Below are 10,595 nucleotides of genomic sequence, written 5' to 3' on the forward strand. Positions count from 1 at the left end.
ATTCAAAAAATGTTGAGATGTCACACCACATTTGATATTCCATTTATTTATTTATTTTAACTACAGGAAAAAAACCAAGAAAATTGATGAAAATTTTCATCATAAACCCCTCATTCTTCAACCTAAAAAAAACATTAAAAAAACTGTTTTTCTTCTTCATATGTTATCATCTTCTTAAGCATCATCTTTAAACCTACAAAAACATCATTACCAAAATCTTAAATCTCCAAATTCTATTAGGTAAAGATCAAAATTATAATTAGTGAAGTATTATTAAGGCTTAAATATTGCACTCGTCCCTGCAAATATGGCATGTTTAAGTTTTCGTCCCTGTAAAAAAAAAAAAATTTGGTCCCTGCAAAAAAAATTGTTTATGAAAATAGTCCCTGCCTTTTTAAAAAACAAAATATTTTGCAGGGACCAAAAACTAAAAAATGGGTTCAATTAGCGTGCGCCACGTAGGCATTTTGGTGACTTGTCATGATTTAAATGGGCCCAGGGGTATTTTTAAAAGACAAATTTTTTTGTAGGGACTGATTTCTGAATTTTCATTTTACACGGACCAAAACTTAAACGGATCATATTTGCAGGGACGAGTGCAATATTTAAGCCTATTATTAATAACAACATAGAGATATATTTGATAGTGTGGTGTTACCCTTTTGATCAAACCTTTTAAATCCAATTAATAAAAACCATTCTATACATGTTAATGAATCCTACAATATGAATCCTGGACCGTCAATCTATTCCTAAGGGCACAAATGCCTTATAGGAAGGCTCGGGCGCCCTCTAAAAGGGCTCCTGAAGCCTATGCACATTCCCCCCCAGGGGCGCCACCTTAACTGGCTTTTAGAAGCATCTAAAGACATTAATTCACGGGAAAACAAGACCACGGAGGGTTATAAATACCCCCCGTGAGAAATTCTCAAGGCATGACCTAAATAGACTAAACCCTAGTTCTAGATATTGTACTCATTGCCAGTACAGTTGGCGCTCACCGTGGGGCCTCGGAAAAACTAACCTAGGCCACAACTCTGAATCTTAATCGCGATTAGAAAACAAAACCGCAATCTCTAAATCGCAACCTTAATCGCGATTTAGAGAACAGAAAATTATAACCTCTACATCGCAACCTTCATAGTAACTTGGAAACCCTTTATTACCCCTCCATCGTCACGATGAATGACTCATGTAATCACGACGCCGTCGAGGCGATGAAAATTTAGATTGCACAGCTAGAAGAGAGAAACAAAGACCTTTAGGCTTCCATGGAGACTATCCAACAACAACATCATGAGCTAGAAGAATTTCAACAGGGAGACGTTGAAGATCTAGATCCTCAGCCACTTTCAACAGAAATCTAGAATGCACTTGTCCCAAAGAATTGCACACTTCCCTCCCTCATATCGTTCGACGACAAAGGTGACCCGGTGGAGCACGTCGTTGCAGTCAACACCTGCATGGCTGTAGTCGGAGCCGCAGATTCCCTCAAGTGTCTACTAGCGGGAACCTTTCGTGACGCCACCCTCCGTTAGTATATGAAACTTCCACAGTTCTCAATCTTCGGATACTGGGACATGACGAGGAAACTCATCCACCAATTCTCCGATAGCAGACATTGTAAAGGCTCCTCCACTAGACTTTTCAACGCCCGTTAGGGACCAAACGAGACTACCTCGCCATATATTATGATGCCTCCATCAAGGTAGTTAACCCTAACCAATAACTATTCATCGGGGATTTTCATAACGGAATGCAAGCTGGGCAATTCAATGAATCTCTGGCATAGAAACTTGCAGACTCAATGGAGGAGATCATGGCAAGGGCTGAATGTTATATCAAGGGGGAAGAAAGCAATGCGTAAAAGAAGGCCATAGACGCCAAGGAGCGAGGCAACACCAACTCCGACTGAAGAAATTATTATCCACCACCCACAAGAGACAGAGGAACCTTCAGAAGACATGACAAAAGACCTTACGGTGTGGAAAAATTTACCCCATCAAACACACGACGTGAACGAATCCACAAGGAAATTTTCCACTCCAAATTGATCCCTGATCCTCCGGAACCTCGTTTCAATCGCATGGGGCTCAATCAGAACGTCTGGTGCAAATACCAAAGAACAAAAGGCCACATAATTGATGATCGCATACATCTAAAGAGGGAGATCGAGAAGTTAATACAAGACGGAAAGCTTCGAGGTTATGTAAAAGGGAAGCATGGCGAGGAAGGAAGACGCCCAGAGGAACCAACCAAAGACATAAGGGACGACACAAATGGGGATCACAAAGAAAGGCACAATCTCAACACCATTTCAGGTGGCTTCGCAAGGGAAGGGGGGTCGAGTTATTCCCAAATAAGGTACTTAAGGCAAGTTATGACACAAATGACACTAGAAGCCAATAACACTCAAGTATTTTATGTATTTTTTCACATCTCAATTAGTATTAAAACACTAAAAAAGTTTTAGACTCTTAGGACCATCATCTTCAAAGGGCACCATAGTGGCACCACCGTCTGTGTAACACCTCGTTTTCCCAATATAAAAATTTCTAAACATTTATCAGAGTAAAACCATAAACAACGAGGTATCACATATAACATAATCCAAAACAGTTAAATAATAATTTAATCAAATATCTTAAACATTGCAGCGGAAATTATATCATAATCCATAAAATGTTTTGGCACGCAGGCCCCATCAAAATATTTCAGAAGTTAGTCAACATTATAAAATAACATAAATGTTTCACGTAAGAGAATGAAGCATGCATAATAGACAACCTCATCCCGTTATGTATCAGAGCGACCTAGACGACACAGTGAAGGCAAGGCCACTCACGACGGCAACTGCACACTAAGCACGATCACCTGCAAGTTACCCATACGAAGGGCAACGTTTTCAAGCAGAAGGGGTGAGATTTCATAACAAAATAATGTTAATCAAAGTAATTTGAATCATAATTAACATCATATCAATCTTAAACAACTTTGCATATTTAATAAACATTTATCACGTAATCACATATTCAATCGTCATCAACAACATAGCATATTAGACATGACAATGCGACAATGCTCTTAGACTCCTTATATGCATGTGGTACCAATCGTCATCATAAGTATTAATATACTTTAAACGTGCGGAGGACAAAGCTTCTAATAAATCGTGCGGAGGACAAAGCTCCTAATAAATCGTGGTGAGGACTAAGCTCAATGAATGCTAATGCATGGACTCTTATCAACAAATCACCGTAATCATCATATCAATATGCATCCAATAATTTGGAGCTAAACGTCATCTTATTCATCATATATAGACATTATGCACTTAGTTAAATAACAGCAGCAGCATAGTCAAGTCACACAACAACAGGATGATATCATTATATCAATTGCAATTCAATGGCATCATAATATTTCATTCATATCTCACATAATGCATAGTACATTAATTCATGCTCAATTAATATCAACATATCTTAAACGGCTTTACAGATTGCATTAAACATCATCATTAGGTCTCATTACCAATTAGGGGTTCACTCTTGATCAAAACGTGCGACACAGATCGCACAAACACTCAATGCACTCCAATCTGGAAGTGCTCGCGAGGCGAGAGTTCCTACTCGCCATGGCGAGTACCAGTCAATTTCCAAACTAATGTTGTTCTGGGTTCAATCTTGTCCTACATTCATCCCTAATCATTACTAGATATGTTCAGGCACTCAAGGTCCAACTAAAAAGTCGAAATTACAAAATCTTACATGCTCTCTGCCTTAGCTCGCTATGGCGAGTAAGGTTGCTCGATGTGGCGAGCTGCAAGGTGCAACTCGCGAGGCGAGGGGAAAGGGCTCGCTAGGCGAGCGATGAATGTTCATCACTCGCGAGGCGAGATTCATAGCTCGCCATGGCGAGCGATGAATTTCGCTACGGCCAGACTTGCTATTTTCACAAAAATTCGACGATTCTCATGGTTCTAAGCCTAATATTGATTCCAAAGTTCGTCCTAAACATTATCTAAGGTCTAGGAACACTTTCTACACCAATTTAATCAATTCCTACCGTTTGATCATCAATTCTAGGGATTTGACCTAGTTTTCGTTTTCTCCAATTCAATCCTAATTCTTGTTAACTAATCATCAGAATTACAATCAATTAACGTTACTGAGTTATTAGTCTCACCCTTACCTGGTTATGAAGAAAAATCGCAGTTCTCCTTGATTCTCCCTTCTGTTAGCTTTTTCTCCCTTTTCCAAAAGTTTTCACGTACAATAGTTTTTCTAACAATTAGGTCTTCCCTATTTATATCTCTTCCTAATAACTTATCTTATTCCACTATCTCCCCCAAAACTCTCTAAAATCTCAAAACAACCATTAACTAAATATTTTATATTATTTTCAAATCTTTATTTTATTTAACAATAAAATAAGTCCCTTAATCTTATCAAATCTTCCAAAACTCATAACTTATCACAATATCAACCAAACCATCAAGATAGTCGTAAATCATTCAAATCATACCAAAATCATGCATATATTGTATAAATATAATATAATCGCCTAAACTAGATTAAATAAACAATTAACGAAAGTGGGCGTTACAGTCTGTTTGCACAAAAAGTTTGTCGAGAGTATGAAAAACAATAAAGAAAATTTTTAAGGGTTAAGCTTTTTTTTTACCAATTGTAAGGGTTACCATTTAAAGGTCTTAAAAAGTGTCTTAGCGACATTCGTTAACATTTTCTTGAACTTAAAACGGCATGTTTTATAAGTGTTGAAAGAGAAATGTTTGGTTTAGCAGCATTCTCTAACATATAATAATTGTTCTTTGTCCAATTACTACAACAACGACAATGAAATTAATCACATTTGGTTTTGTAGGTAGAACGAGTGATATTCCAAAGAGTTAGAGGAGGTACAACACTTGGACCAAGACAAATATTAAGGAAAAGAGTAGGAAACAAAGAGTAGTAACTAATGTCGGCTGGTGCAACATTTCGGCTTCATGACAATTTTTTTTTGTTTGTCTATTCTCTCCTAGGTCTCAGAAACTCTTTTTTCCATAAATTCTTTAAGATTAAACACTTTTTCTTAGAATCACTTTGAACATTGAATTACATTGATGTGCTATAGTGCTAGTAGGAATTGTAAGTTGGTTCTTTCAAGGAGATTGATTGGGCTTAATCAAGGCTCCGAAGTGAAGTGAATAAGCTCATTCCACCTCCGAAGGTCTTGGGGGTCTTTCTAACCGTTCTTGAAGTCGAAGGAGATTCGTTTGTCGGACGTAGCATCGAAGACTTGAGCAAAGAGTTCGAAGGGGTGCACTGTAACGCCTTATTTCTATTAAAGCGATAAAACACGCGAATAATACAAATATTCAAGAATTAGACGTGACGTCTTCAACAAATTCCAAAATAACATGCATATATAAAATTCCTCAAAAGTCGCAGCGGATATAAAACATACATCTCCAAAATATATATGTCATAAACTCATACATACGTCACCAAATAAAATCTCCAAATCCCAACATATGGGTAAAATCTCAACAACATGCTCAATCCAAGATAACATAAAGACTCACATCCTAATCAGAGTCTAATCTAAGACTCTAAACAGATAAACAGAGGAAGCTCCCGCTATCCTCAAGCAACTCACCAAGCACGCTAAAAGATCAATCCTGCATGCCATCTACCCATTCATATAAATAGGTAGGCGGTCCACCGCATACCACTGGGGTTAGCTTCACATCAATCATAACAAGAATAAAGAAACATAAACATTCAAGGATTCATGCATGACAAATACACATACTCAACATTCCTAGAATACTACCACCACATATATATTATCCCCCATTCCATACTTATCATACTATCACAATTCTTACATAGAATAACAAGCATATTCAATTTCTAATCAAGTCATCGACGTAAGCAGCTCATCATTTATCAACATCAATCAAAGAAAGGATTACTCACCTTATTCCTCATTTAGCATACATAACTCAACAAGTACAATTCATCATTTCAAAGTTATAAGTAAGCAATCATCGTTATCAAAGGAATCACCAAATCATATATATACATATACAATTCTCACCTCATTACTATTACTAAAATAATTATCATCAAATTGATTCACCAAGTGTATAAGCACAAACAAGTAAGAAATGCAATTAGAGCAAAGTTCAATCACTCACAACCATCAACAAAGTCCACCGATGTACATATACACCAATCCACATGATCACAACATTCGACAAATTTCCCCAATGCACAAATTGACCAAGTCACATATTCAATTATGACACAACTCATCAACCATTCAAATGCATGCAATGTTCTAGACTCTTCTAGATGCATGCGGTACTGTCATCAACAACAAAGATCGTCACCTCATGATGTAACAAAAACATCATATGTAAGATTTCACACCCGTCTTACATTTCAACGAAGTAAAAGTTCACCACCCTTTTACAACACATATGACTCAATATGACTATGATGCATGAACATATAAGCAAAGACTCGACAATGCAAAATCACCTCATATATATTCAACAACAACAATGTAAGAGATCACCTTCATTTACATTGAGCAACTTCAACAACAATTGCATTATCAAGTATTTACGTCCACATAATCAACAAGTCATAATTCAAATAAGAGTCATCACCATATTATCATTAACATAATCATTATCACAACTATCAACCAACATCACAACAACTTCATACAATTTCTCACAATTCAAGTAAAGGAGAAAATACAACACACTATGATAAACATCATATTCCACACCTAGAAATCATTCACACATCTTCATATAATCATATCAAACTATCCCCAAAATATTTTTCAAGTATTAGGTCTTAAAGATTATTTTCGACAAAGTTCGTCTATCATTTAACAACTTTAAAATAATTGAAGCAATTGAACCAAAAACCAAGCAAAGAAATTCTAATGCCTCAACTTTGCATACACTTAGATCACATATAAGTGGAGTTGAGTATGCATCTACGTTTCACCGGCTAAATATGACAAAATCATGAAAATCACAAAGTTCGTCTCTCTTTATCACTTTTCCAAAAGAATTCTATTTTCAAAGCAAAACGAGTTAAAACTCAATGAAATCAATCACAACCATTTTTAGAAATCATATAATCAGTATACAACCTTAACCCTACTCAATTTCCTTGAGAAAAACTGTAACAGCCCAATTTTTAGCTAGATTTATTTTAATTACTTTTAATTGTGTTTGTGTGTGATTAAATGTGCTTGTGTGTATTTAATTGTCATTGGGTGCATTTAAATGGATTACCGTATTAGAAGGGTATTTTGGTCATTTGACGGGTAAGGGTAAAATGGTAATTTTGGTGAGAATTATTTTATTAATTGGTGAGGACCCTTATTTTACTAAGTTACTAGTGTAGTGATTAGTTTTTACCGTTAGTGACCGTTGGTTATATTTTACCGTTGTTAGTAATTACCGTTGAGTGTATAGAAACTTTTGAATTGTGTTAGAATGGGTTAGGCCCATTAGCATTTTGAGTTAAGCCCATTAAGGGAGATAACATTAGGGTTGTCATAGAAAATATCATTCACTTCACAAAACATTTTCCTAGAGAGAGAAAGAGGTGAAGAGAAGAACAAGAGTGTTGAAGGGAAAGCTTGAGGAATCAATTTGGGTGACCTAGGAGCTGAATTGAAGCAAGGGTTAGAGATAATCAACTTCAAAGGTAAGGGGGTTAGTTATTATCATAATCATGTACAATCTTTGCATTTTCTCATGTTGTATGAAAATGGGTTGGTGAACAATTGTTGTTAAATTCGTGCTCTTGCTGTGATGCTATTTTCTTGTGCTTGAATTGATGATTATGGTATGTTTATGGGTGAAATTACATGTTTCAAAGTATGTATAAATGTTAAGTTATGAAATTATGCTTAATTGATGAAATTTGATATGCTTTGATTGAAAAGAGATGTGATTCATATTCCATTAATGTGGTTATTGTTAACTGATGCTATTGTAAGTGAATTATGATTTGGGTATACTTAATTGTGGATTGATGATGAGAAATAAATTGTTGTTGATGGTTTTGTGAAATTAGTGAAGTTGAGTTAAGTGTTCATGTGAAGGACCAAAATGAACTTTTTGATATATATATGGTTGTTGACTGAAATTTTGTTATTGTTGGATGAATTGAACCTATGAGAATTTCTGTTTTCACGTTGTGGTTATGTTAGTTGAGTCGTTTGGGAGAAAACGGGTTTTTCGTGTGAAATGTCGATGTTTAAGCGTTTTCGCCAATAAGTGATTATGTGAGGTTTTGGAAAATGACTTTTGGGATGGTTGAAACATGAAATTTTTTATAGATTATGTTAGAGTCAAGTGTCAGGATCGTGTAGGTGAAAACGGCATCAAAATCCGATTAACGGTTTGCATTTTACGCGCGAAATGGTGAAAAACGCACTTTTGGAAAAGCTGTAAGCGAACAGGCCAGAAGCACACTTCAGAAGCATACTTCAGAAGCACACTTCAGAAGCACACTTCAGAAGCGTACTTCAGAAGCACTCTTCAGAAGCGTACTTCAGGAGCACCCTTCAGAAGTAGGCCAGAAGCTTCTCAAGAAGCGCCAGTTCCAGCATCTCCTGTTTCGCGTTCTTGCGTCTTTTTCACCTATTTCTGTTTCGAATTGGCCTTTGGTGTAAACATGAAAGTTTTAGATAATTTTGTTAGCTTTCTAATGGCGTTGGTTTCAGGTCCAAATGATTTTTAGAACTCGAGTTATGATCAAATTACTACACATGGGTCATGTGAATTTTTGTGAAAACTTAGCATAACTTTTTCTATGAGTCGTGAAACTTTTCCAAACTTGATATTGGGCTTAATGAAGTATTAGAGGGAATAATTGAGTATGTAAATATGTAATTGGGATGTGATAATGATCATGAGATATATTTTGCTATCTTACTTGGAATATGAGAATGCTTGAATTGGTGAAACTATATGATATAGTTGATGTTGAGTGACATTGTTGATTATTGATAATATGTTGATGTGTGATGATGAATTCTATGATTTATTTGTGTGGGCATGTTTTCTTGATAATGCAATGTTGTGGAGATAATCAATATAATTGGGTGTTGTCCTATATATTGAGTTGAGATTGTGATTTGTTGTCGCATTATCGAGTCCTTACACATGTCCATGCATCATAGTCGTTGTTGCTGTAAAAGGGATGAATCTTTTACTTCGAGATTATTGTAAGGCAGAGGTGAGCCTTACATGCGATGTTGACTTGTCCATCGGAGGTGACGACCTTGTTGAGATTTGGTACCACATGCATTTATGTGTCAATAAGTGCATATCATAGCATGAGTCCTATGTGAAATATGTGATTGGTGATGAATGGAGAAGGATGAAAGTTGATAATGATTGTTTGTGATTGATGTTGTGAATGAATATTTATGATTGGATAATTATTCATGTGATTGATATCTGTGGATATGAACTATCAAGTTGTGATATAAGTATTTATGCATGACTATTATTATTCAAGTACATGATATTATTTGATTTGATTATTATCTGGATTATGATAATGTAATGCTTACCCCCAGTGGTTTTAACCGCCTACTTGCCTGTATGGGTGAGTAGACGTTGTGCAGGAGTAGTCTCGGTGAGTCTTTGCTTGGGATATCGGGAGCTTCCTCCGATATCGGTGTCGTGTCGGCTCTGATCTAGGCTTGTCGTGTCGGTCTAGATTAGGTTGTTTATATTTTCGTTGGGATTATTATTTTGTTGATGACTACCCGATGTTTGGGTTTTGAGATTTATCTTTTGGATATGATTTATTTGCTCATGGCATGTATATATTTGATCATTCTGATTTATATTCCGCTGTATCCGCTGTAACTGTTGAGGTTTACATACATGTCTATCGGTTTTTGAATTTTGAATAAGACGTAATCTCTATTTCTTGAATAAATGTATTATTCGCATGTTTAATTGCTTTAATAGAAATAGGAGCGTTACAAGTTGGTATCAGAGCCGTGGTCAGTCTTGTCTAGACTTTTGCTTGTTGTTTTTCCCTGTTGTGTGCGAATGGTAGTTTAGTACCTTCGGCATTTGCTTGGTTGTGTTGTTTTCCTATCGGTTAGTGGTTTGTGTTAGTCTAGCAAGGGAACGTATCTTTGGTTGCGGAGGATGCTATGGTTTCCAAGTGTGTGAAGTTTGAAAGTGGGCTTAGGCCGGACATCTATCAGTACATGTGTGTTTAGGAGATCCGAGACTTTGATACTTTGGTGCATAAGTGTCGTATGTTTGATGATGCTGGGAAAGCTAAGTCTAATTACTACAAGGCTCAGGGTGAAAAGAGAGGAAGAGGACATGGGGCTGGAAAACCTTACAGCAAGGACAAAGGAAAGAAGAGAGAAGCTGGTGGAGGCTCTAGGCCAAGTTTGGCGGAAGTCAAGTGCTTTAAGTGTGGAGCTATGGGTCATTATGCTAGTGATTGCAAGAATGATTTTACTTGTCACAAGTGTGGGAAAGCGGGTCACAAGGCGGTCGATTGCAGAGGTGT

The sequence above is a fragment of the Medicago truncatula genome, chromosome 6, assembly GCF_003473485.1.
Source record: "Medicago truncatula cultivar Jemalong A17 chromosome 6, MtrunA17r5.0-ANR, whole genome shotgun sequence".
Lineage (NCBI taxonomy): Eukaryota > Viridiplantae > Streptophyta > Magnoliopsida > Fabales > Fabaceae > Medicago > Medicago truncatula.